Raw genomic sequence first — 12,015 nt, 5'->3', positions numbered from 1 at the left:
ACACCCTTCCCAGTTTTGAACCATTCAGTGTTGCCCTGCTCTGTTCTGACGACTGCCTCTTGGTCCAAGTATAGGTTTCGCATTAGCACGATTCAATGTTCTGGGATTCCCATTCTTCTCAGAGTCAGCCCAAAGTGTGTAAGGCAAATCTTTTTCATCTTTGCCTCCAAAGTGTAATCCAGCTGCACCATCTCCAACACATTTGTATATTCATTTGACAGTCCATGGGATATTCAGTACTGTTCTCTAGCACCATATTTCAAAGAAATTGGTTCTTTCTCTGTCATCCTTATTCCTTGTCCAATTCTCAGATATAGAGAAAGTGACATAAAAGACCATGGCCTTCATCATTTTCACCTTAATCCTCCTGACACTGATGCTATTGCTTCCCAATAATTCAGTAGAATAGACAGTCAGCTAAATACAGAAAACCCCCAACTATGTGGATCAACAGAGTGGCTAAAATTTAATCATAGCAGAGATTGTGACATGACAGGTGTCTGGTTTGGTTTCCTTCTGTTGTGTACAGGGTTGCTACATGCTAGAGTTTATTTAAAAGTGTTTAAAACTAACAACAATAACTTATTTCAAGAAATTACAGTAAATAACTAATATAATCAAGCTATTGCAGTATTTGGTGCACATTGTTGTTGTTATTGTGTATAATTGTGTCAGAACCAACCCATATATGACCCTCCAGTGGGTTTTCAGATTCAGTAAACCACATAAGATGGCTTATCTATCTCCCGTGCAGCAACTGGTGGATTCAAACGGTGTGTCTTCAGGATTGCAGCACTGCTTCTTACCACTAGGCCACCAGAGCTCCCTCATAGTAAGTGCAAAAGGAATGCTGGATCTTGTTTTTATTAACTTCTTAAATTCATTCTTCATAAATTTCTCAGCTTCTTCAATAGTCTGGGAAACTTAGTTTCCAGTATTCTCAAGTGCCCAGAAACATGGAACTTTGGGTGTCTACATAAATAGAACTGGAGGTGGGGCTTGTCTTAAGGCTTCCAAGACTTAATGCAAATAAGATTTAACAGCCAGCCTGAATTATATATGAGAAAATGATTCCAACACTCACAAACACCTTCTGTAAAATTAATAAAAAGACAAGATCAGGCTCAGACACAGTGAAAGCAAAATAAATTTTCAAAGCTACACTTAGACTTTTTTATTTGCACATATTTTGGTTCTTGGGAGCATTCAGGGGAAAACGAGGAGAAAGGCAGGCAAACATATTTTAAAAAAAGATGAAAAATTCTGTACCAATCTGGAAATACAAAAACGAAAATATATATGATTATGAAACTAAACATGAGATTTTCTATATGTGGTTGTAGTAGTGTACTATTAAGTTGACTCTGAAGCTTAGTAATTCTATGTACAACAGACTAAAGCCCTGTCTGATCTTGTGCCTCTGATCTTCTTCCTTCCTATACGTAAGGCCAGTTTAAATTAACACAGATAATGTAAAACATTCATCTACCCAAAAGGTGCTGCAGTCCAAATGCCCTCTAAGTTTAAAGTCCTGATGTTCATGAAAAAGAGTTGTATTTTTTCTTCTTATTTTGGTTTATTATTGTTTTATTTGGAATAAGACAATGAAGATGAGCAAAGAAGAATTGTTTAGAGGATAGAGTATCTAGCATAGTACTAACGCAGCTCTAAGTGTGTGTTGCATGTGTATGCTGGATCTTTGAAAAAATTCATGATAGTATTTAAAATTTGAATTCTATCACATTTGTATAATTACTTTTACACTATCTTGTTGTTAAGTGCCATCATGCAAGTCCAAACTCAACAACCTTAATGCATAAAAGAATGAAACCCTGCCCAAGCTGCACCATTCTCATAATTTCTGCTATGTTTAAACCCGTCATTCCAGTTATTTTATCTATCCCTTTGAAAATTTTTCTTTTTTTTCAATGACCTTCTACTTTTCCAAGCATGCTGTATTTCTCCAGGAATTGGTCCGTCCTGATAACACGTTAAAGTCTGTGAGATGAAATTTCATCATCCTGGTTTCTAAAGGGGAAGATCAACAATCTCTTTCTATAAAGATTTAGTCTTGAAAACTTAATGGAGAGTTGTTATGACTTAGATTCAACTCAACTGAAGTGATTTTTATACTATGTGCCATGTAAAATAGAATCATTTATTTGAAAAACTAGTGGATAATATTTTCCTTATTTTCCTCACTGACTGGATTAAATCTAAGATCAGACTGAGATATAAATGAAAAGGGTACTTAGACTGCCATCTAGTAAAAATTTTTCTGTATAGCAAGATTTCCAGAACTATTTGAATAATATCAATAGTATGGAAACAAGCATAAACTGAAGGAAAATTGCCTTATTACATACTTAAAATTCTATATAATCCATCCTTTTTTTCCTTTGCCTGTAAATAATTTATTCCTGTAAATAATTATTTATGAGTGTTTCTGTCCATATATCAATGTATTAACACTTCATTCACTTGGCTCATCTGTAATCTTTTAATCTATTAAGGATTTACTCTAAGTGCGTACTTTGAAATACTCTTACTATCCTGCTGTTTTCTTTCTCTAGAAAGTATACAAATATTAGAGCCAGAAGTCTCTCAGGATTGACCATACTTTATAAAAGTATTTACCATCTTCAAAGAGAATGCATTATTGCATTGGCACAAGAATTTTTATACTGATGATTAAAACTAAGTTAAATGTTTCCATTACGCTTGTCTTAGTCTATTACCTCTATATTTATTTGTAAGTCCCCTGTCATTTATTGCACAGATCTTTTGAAATAGCTGTTCCAGCCCCAAGAGAGATATTAAATGATAACCACAACTGTCTGGAAGACAAGAGGGAACCTAAACACTGTGTTTGAAGAATCCAAATAAAGTAAGATCTCAGAACTTACTGAATAACTTTAAAGTTTAGGATTAAAACTTAACCAGCAAGTGTTCTAACTTCACTTTAGTTAAGAAGGTGCCTCTTCAAAGCTTAACACAGCAGCAAGTAATAAATGTTGGAGAGAATGTGGCAAGGTAGGAACTCTTATACATTGTTGGTGGGACTGTAAAATGGTACAGCCATTCTGGAAGGCAATTTGGTGCTTCCTCAAAAAGCTGAACATAGAAATTCCATATGACCCAGCTATTCCACTACTTGGAATATGCTCTGAGAAAACGAGAACTGAGGCACAAACTGAGATTTGAACACCAATGTTCATAGCAGCTTTACTCACCATCACAAGAACATGGAAACAGCCCAAATATCCAACCACAATCGAATAGACTGAGAAATCATGGTACATTCGCACAATGAATACTACACAGCATGCAGAAGCGAAGATTTTGTAAATTATTACCTAACTTCGGAGGGACCGGAGAGTATAATGCTGAGTAAACTAACTTAGTCTCACAAGGACAAATATTGTACAAAACCATTATTATAGAATGAGAATGAGGATCCAAGGGGGGTGGGGGAGAGTGGAAGCAGAGGGATGAGGATGTGCAGGGGGAGAGAGAATTAATCATGGAGTTGTACTATTTTATGAGTAGGGGGTGAGGGAAATTAGAGAATCTGTTCTTCAGAACAATGCATTCAAATTTTTTAAATAAACTAGTATATATTTAAAAAAAACAATAAAGAGGCCTCTTGAGAGCAGATCATAAACCTTAGTCTTGTCACACGTCTTTGGAGCTGTTCCTGAAAACAAAGAAAGGCTCTATTTTGTTCCAGCTTGGGAAGCTTGACCAAAGTCAGGACAAGTAATTTCAGGTCAGGCCAATACCATTCACTTAAATTTAATTCCAAATATTTATTGAGTTCTCAGTATATGCTAGAAATAGACTCTGAAGATACATGAATGAATAAATCAGGAATGAATATCATGAGCAACTCATCATATGTTGATGACACAAATTTCAGCATTTAAAAAGCTAAATTATGATGTACTGAAAAATGCATTCTTGCAGATTTTTCTATTGGAGGTTGAGTAATTACCTGTCAGTTACACAACAGAAAAGATTCTTATAGTGGAGGGATATTAAACACTTTAGATGCCATTTTAATGCATTATTCCATAGTTCTGTTATAAACTAGGTCTTTTCTAAGCAGAATAAATAGCCAAAGAAAATAAAAACTCAAAATTCATTAAGAAGTGCAACAGTTTTAACTCAATGGTGAAGCTTGGAATAATAAAGCAAGCTAAAATGCTAGTGAGTGAGGCAATGAACTTAATTATTTTTCAGGAATACCCATATAGTAAAAAAAACAGTAACAAAATATTAGCAAATCATAGCAACTAATTGTAAAATAATTTAAGGATATTAAACCAGCTACCCCTCAATGTATAAGATTTTAAAAGTGAAAAGGAAAGTTTAAGAAAGTAATCCTCTCCAATACTAATCAATAATACCTCACTTTATGACTTTATTTAAAGAGTATAGGAGGTTCCAATGAGATTGTATGAAACACAATTTGAAAGAAGAATACTGTGAAACATAATGTATAAAAGCTTTGTAAACAAACCAACAAAAATAAAATTTAAAAAATAAAGAGCATATGAAGTTTCAAATCTAAAATAAAAAACTTATCTTTAACATAGATCTTAAAATGTAAGAAATTCAGCTAACACGGATTAATTTTTTTAAAGTTTTAAATGTGACCATTGGTCCTCCAAAATTAATGTAAGCACAATAAAGTTCAGTTTTCTCTTCTTTCACTATATAGCTTCTGATAAACTAGGTATATATTCCTTTATACATGAGAAACTTCATTGACTTCCACTTCAAGGTGTCTGCTTGTTGTAGCTGTTATTCTTGTTATGTTTGTTGTGTCTCTTGTGACTCATAATGACCCTGAGTACAACAACTCTGAACCCTGCTCTATCCTGAGCCAACCTTTTCAACTCTGACACACTAACCCTAACCCCCCAGTCACTGACTTAATCCCATCTCGTTTAAGTTCTTCCTCTCTTGTGCTGTCCCTTCACCCTTCCAAACATGAAGACCCTCTCCAAGGACCGATCCCTCCTTGCAACACACCCAAAGTGTATCAGAGTGTCCAAATCCTTGCCTCCAAGGAGTAGTCTGACTCCATACTCTCCAGGATGAACATGTTTATTCTCCTAGTAGTTTATGGTATATTCAATACTCTTCTCCACCACCACAGTTCAAAGACATTAATACTTCTATCATTCTTGGTCATTGTCCAGATTTCTGATGCATAGCAAGTAAATGTGAAATCCATGGCCTGGATCAGGCACACTTTGGTCTTTTCACCTGAAAAAGTCAGGTTGTTGATAAATCTTCCTCCAATCCTGGTACCACATTGTCCCTAACATACTCTTTACTTGATTTTGAATGATGCAGTATTCCCTGAGTCTGTTCTGACCACAGATTCCTGGTCTAGGGATAGGTTTCAAATAACCACAATCAAGTGTTCTGGGATTCTCATTCTTCTCAATGTTAGCCACAATTTGTTGTGATCCACACAGTCAAATGCCTTTGCATAGTAAATAAAACACAAGTAGACATCCTTTGGAACTCTCTTTCTTCAGCCAAGATTCATCTTCCATTGGCAATGTATCTCTAGTGCCACAGCCTTTTTCAAACCCAGCTTGTATTTCTGGCAGTTCTCTCTCAATGTACTGTTCTAGCCATTATTTTTTGATAATCTACAGTAAGATTTTGCTTGTTCTGTGTTATATTAGTGATATTGTTTTATAATTTCCATGTTTTGTTAGATCACCTTTTGGGGGAATGAAAAGAAATATCAACTCTTTCAGTCAGTTGGCCAGGTAGTTGTCCTTCAGATTTCTTAGCACAACCTAGTAAGCACATCCAGGACTGCATCTGTTTGTTGAAATATTGTTGCAATACAAGTTGGTATTTCATCAATTCCTGGGGCCTTGTTTTTAGTAAATTCCTTCAAAGCATCTTGAACTTCTTCCTTTAGTACCATTGCTTCTTCATTATATTTCATAAAATCATTCTGTATCAACCAATAGGTGGCATTTATGTGGAAAAAGTATTTTTTTAATTAAGTTGTTGGTATAACAATATTAGATGATCTCCAGCATTGTTTCTATCACTGAAATCTCATTTACTAACTACCAATCAACTAATTTTTTTCTCCAATTTTATCATTCTAATTACTAGTACATTTTAATTGCATATTTGATCAATTTCATATTGTAGAAGTTGACAAAGATCCATTTCTTCTTTTTTGGTGTTAGTGGTTGGTACATAAATTTGACTAATATTCATATTAGCTGGTGGTCTTCCTCGTGGGCTTAAGGATGTTATCTTATCACTGACAGTGCTATCCTTCAGAATAGACCCTGAGATATTATTTTTACATTATGACATCATTTCTCTTCAATTTTTCATTCTCAGCATACTAGACCACTATTTTTAACAGTCTAATTCATTAACTATCACACCATCAGGACTCGTGAGCCCTGGGACAAGACTTCATTACATTTTGGGCTCTTCAGAGAAAAGTCGATGGTTGAAATCCATCAGCCAATCCACCAGGAAAATATGGGCTGTCTCTTTCCTTGAAGATTTACAGTCTTGGAAGCTGGGTAAAGGAATGCCTTCAGTAAAAATTGACTTGATGGCAGTGTTTTTGTTTTGTTTTTAAATTAAGCCAAAGGAGTCCTGATGGTGTAGTGCATTATGCATGAGATCTCTAACTGGAAAATCAATGATTTGAATCTACCAACAGCCCTGCAAGAGCAAAGAAGAGCCCATCAGCTAAAAAAAAAAAAAAAGAAAAAAGATTTACAGTCCTGGAAACCTGATAAAGGATCATTGTTAGAACCGATTCAGCAGTAGATTCAGGGTGGTTTTTTTTGGGGGGAAGGGGCTTGTTATTGTTATTTGAAACTAAGCCTAGGCCTTTGTGGATGATATATTCAATTCACATTTGAGAGTATTTATTCTTTTATTTTGCTGTAAAAAAGCAATAGAGAGATTATGAACACCCTAAATCATTCTGACCCCTAAGCATTGTTAGCCAAGACAGTGAATGATAAAATCCACAGTGTGAGCAGTGATTTTAATTTGAAGCCTGCTTACACAGTCTCTTTTGATCTTAAAATTCTCTGTCATGAGCATTCCTCTAATCTTGCCAACTCATTGAAACACTGAAAAAAAAATAACAAACTTGAATTAGAAATTTTATACATTTAAATTATTTTTATTAAAATTATTTCAAGTACATTCTTTTTATGCTGAACATAAACTCTAAAACTTTTATTTTGCACATTTTTAATGTCATACCAGGGAGCTCTTGTGGCCTAGTGGTAAGAAGCTGCACTGCAATCCGGAAAGTACACAGTTCGAATCCACCAGCTATTCTCACAGGAGAAGAAGGGCAATCTCCTCCTGTGCAATTAACTGCCTCTGAAAACCTGCCAGAGGGTCAGCTATGGGTCAGTTCCAATTCTGTAGTACACAACAACAACACACTGTCATACATATACATAGTTTTGCAGATAAATTAAGGAATTTGGAAATGTAAGGGATGTTAAAATCCAAACTTATTCTTCATTTATTGACTATTTATCAGACATTTCACAGTTTCAACATCTTTGAGAGAATTCTTAGGTGACACATCCAATGGTCTGGACCCCATGTCCCTCATTGGGATTATAATGGCTGACCTCTCAGGGTCACACCAAATAATATACTGAAGGCCCATTGACAACTAGGGTACATAAGGCAGGAACTTCCAGTAACAAAGTGCTTTCTCCTTTTCCCACAAAAATCTCAGTTCAGCCATAGAGAATCTGAGGCCATGGTGAGATGAAAGAAGAGTCTAGACAGGCAGGAAGAAGTCAGTGAGGATCTTAAAAAATTGATGAGGCTAGTGAGGGGAGGTGAAAGACAAGGAAAAGTGGGATGCCATATACAACTACAGGGGTATGGCAGATGGAAGATGAGATGAGTTCACTTTGGTAGAACTTAGTACTTACTGTCATGTTTAGACAGAAAAGACATAGAATTATTTCACTACAGTGTCCACAACTGCCTATTAACTGTTTCCAAATCTATGGTGACATGAATGTTGCTGCACACAGGTACTTTAAATGCCAGAGGAGTCATCCATAGTGGACAGGCTTCAGTGAGCTTCTAGACTTAGACAGAACAGGAAGTAAGGCTGGCAATCTGAGTCTAGATAACAGAATCTCTGAAACTACTGTAACAGTGGAACATTGTCTGATGTGGTGCTGGAAGATGAGCTCCTCTGGTTGGAAGGCTCAGCCTACTGGGGAAGTGCTGCCTCCTCAAAATAGAATCTACCTTAAACAGTTTCAATGGAGTAAAGCTTTCAGCCAAGAAAGAACCTTCTTCTTCTGAGATGGCACAACTCAAAATGAGGAGAAACAGTTGCAAACTGCAAACATCCATTAACAACTGGAAAGCTGAGTATATGAAGAATCACAAATTCTTAGATAATTTAATCATGTTATTGTTGTGCCATCAAACCAAGTACAACTCGTACCAACCCTATGAACAAAAGATCTGAACCTATTCCTATCCTGTAGTATCCTCACACTTCCTGACACACAAGAACCCATTGAAGGAGTCACCATGACAATCCACCTGATTGAGGGTCTTCCTCTCCTTCGCCAACCCAACACCCTTCCCAACATCACGTCTCTCTGCAAGAAATAACACCTCTTAGCAATATGTTCATTCTTCTAAGTGGTATAGCACTGGTCTGTCAATTTGCTGTACAGAGGTAACTCGAGTTTGTTGTGATGCTAAAACCTGTGACACTGATGTGTCAAATGCAATAATGGTTACCCACGTGGGCAGAGTTTGATGGAGTTCCCACATTAAAACAAGCTTGGAAGCAGGAGTTACATCCACTTCTGAAATAGCTTGCCTCTGGAAACTCTATGAACTTAGAGAAACAAGGAAAGTTATGCAAGTGTTTAGGTCTTTTGTTCATAGGGTCACTATGAGTCATCAGCAATTTGATGGCACTTAACAACAACAACAACAGTAATATGTCCAAAGTATGTGAGGCAAAGCCTCATCACTCTTGCCTCCAAAGAACACTCCGGCTGCACCCTCTTCAAGACATATTTGTTCATTTTCTTGGCTGTCCATGTCAGTGCCCTTTTCCAACATCACAGCTCAAAGGCATTAGGGTTTTTTTTTCATTCATTGTCCAAGTCTCAGATGCATACCTAGTAATCAGAAGACTATGGCCTGAATCAGATGTACCTTAGTCCTCAAACTGATATCACTACTCCTCAAAAATTTTGAAAGATCACTAACTGCAGATTCTCACAGTGCAATGCATCTCCTTATTTCCTGACTGCTTGTACCAAGGGTATTAATTGTGAATCCAAGTAAGATGAAGCTGTTGACAGTTCTAATCTGCCCTCCATTCATCATGACATTGTCTATTGCCCCAGTGGTAAGAGTTTTTGTTTTCATAATACTGAGGCACAATCCACACTGAAAGTTGCATTTCTTGATCTTCTGCAACAAGTACTTCAAATCTTCCTCACTTTCAGCAAGGAAGGTTGTGTCATCTGCATAACACAGGTTATTGATGAGTCTCCCTCCAATCTTGATGTCATAGTTCTCTTCATAGAGTCCAGCATCTCGAATAATTTGCTCAGCATATAGATTGAACAGGTATGGAGATAGAATACATCCCTGACAAACTCTCTTTCCAATTCCAAACCATGCGGTTCCCCCCTGGTTCAATCACACCATAGCCTCCTGCTCCAGGTGTATATAGGTCATGAGCACAGTGAAGTGCTCTGGGATTCCCATTCTTCTCAATGTCAGCCACAACTTGTCATGATCCACACAGTGAAATGCATTTGCATAGTCACTAAAGCACAAATTGACATTGTACTGTTCTTCATTATTTTCAACCAGTATCCATTTGACATCAGCAATGATATTTCTGATGCCATAGCCTCTTCTAAATTCTATTTGAACTTCTGGAAACTCCCTATCTATGTACTGTTCCAGCCATTGTTTAATTATCTTCAGCAGTATTTTGCTTGCATGTGATATCAATGATATGGTTCGATAATTTCCACATTCAGTTGGATTACCCTTCTTGGGAATAGGAACATATATGGACCTCTTCCAATCTGTTGGCCAGAGAGTCATCCTCCAAATTTCCTATGCAAAGAGCTGGAATTGGAGAATCAAAAGTGATGAACTCACTCTACATTTCTCAAGCTGAAAGAGCTGAAAAACAAATTTAAGCCTCATATTGCAATGTTGAAATATGCTATGGGAAATATATTGAATGACCCAGAAAGCATCAGAAAAAGATGAAGGGTAGACACACAGTCACTGTACCAGAAAGAATTGATTGACACTGAAAAATTTCAGTTAAGTACCATATGAACAGGAGCCAATAAACAAGTAATGAAAGTGGAAGTTGCATTGAAGGCATTGGCAAAAACTAAGGCCCCAGGAATTGATGGGATACCAATTGACTTGTTTCAATTAAAAGATGCAGCCTTGGATGTACTCACCAGTCTATACCAGGAATTTAATCCTAGTGAATAAACTATTCTAGTCGTAAAATGAAATGCAGTAATGTCAACATTCTAGGCAGTGGCAAAGGAGTGTTGATGGCCTAGTGCTAAGGAGTTGCACTGCCAAATGAAAGGTACGCAGTTCGAGTCCATCAACTTCTTCATGGAAGAAAGCTAGACTAATCTATCCAATTTACTGTTTTGAAAACCACTGGAGGGTCAGCTGTAGTTGATTCTGATGCAATGATTCATAAGAGCAACAATAATGAGCAATCGAGAGCTGAAAAGAATAAGAATTGTCCGTTTTTAATCAGATATTGTCTATTACGTTGAGGATGACAAACTGAAAACGACTAGAACAAGATTCACTATCAAAAAGTGCATTTCAAGATTTGTACTGAAATAGAAATAGAATAATAGAAATAGAAGTAGAAACAGGATGATATCCATTTGTATATAAGAAATATCTGTTAATGGACTGTTATTTAAATATGTGTACAAACCATGTAAGCCAAAATTAAGAAATTGAAGATTTACACTTTTTGTAACTTGAAATTGATCAACCATTTAATCAAGATGTATTCTTAATAACCAGTCATTGGAATAAAAAAGTTGGAAAAAAGAAAGAGTAATTGGTGGTCAGAAAAATTGGCTTTGGTGATAGAAATGAGTCTAGAGATCACAGATATTGGGTTTTGTTACCAATTACTTATTCACTGAAAATACCTTTGAAAGAAATGTAAATCATAAAAGAAGAAATGTAAATCATAACTATATATGCAGATATCATCTGATGGATATAAACTTTTTTCCATTTTAAATGAAAAGATTAAATCTTACAACTGACTTTATCAGTGTACATATTATCATTCATATACATTATGTTCAATTTATGTACATGATATATAACTTTTATCACCCTTTCTCTTCAAGTCCTCATCATATCCTTCCTGTTCCTTCACCCTTTCATCTGCTTTCTGTTTCTTTCCCCTTATTCTTCCTATATTGAATATATATATATTGCCTTCGAGTCAAGCACAACTCATAGCGACCCTATGAACAAAAGGCCTGAAGCTCTTCTACAACTATCGACATTTATCAAAGTTCATAGAGTTTCCAGAGGCATGTTTTTTAAGAAGTGGATGCCACTCTTGCATGTAATAAATAGATAGGTGAGAGAGAGAGAGATTCATTATGGATTGAAGCACAATATCAAGAAAACAAAGATTCTCATCACTGGGCTGATTGGCAGAATCATATAAGAGATGGTGAAGAGATTGAGATTGTTAACAGTTTTAGTTTGCTTGGCTCCACAATCAACACACTTTGCACCAATAGCAAGGAAATGAAAAGACATATTGCATTGGGAAAGTCTGCTGTCAGAGACCTCTCTGAAATCTGGAGACTATGGTGTGCCTGATAGAGGCCATGGTCTTTGCAATCACTTGTTATGCATCAGAGAGCTGGACAATGACTAGGAATGAAAGAAGGG

The sequence above is a fragment of the Elephantulus edwardii genome, unplaced genomic scaffold, assembly GCF_000299155.1.
Source record: "Elephantulus edwardii isolate Elephantulus edwardi_28Jun2011 unplaced genomic scaffold, EleEdw1.0 scaffold00137, whole genome shotgun sequence".
Classification (NCBI taxonomy): domain Eukaryota; kingdom Metazoa; phylum Chordata; class Mammalia; order Macroscelidea; family Macroscelididae; genus Elephantulus; species Elephantulus edwardii.
The sequence above is the reverse complement of the archived record's forward strand: the minus strand, read 5'-3'. Positions refer to the sequence as shown.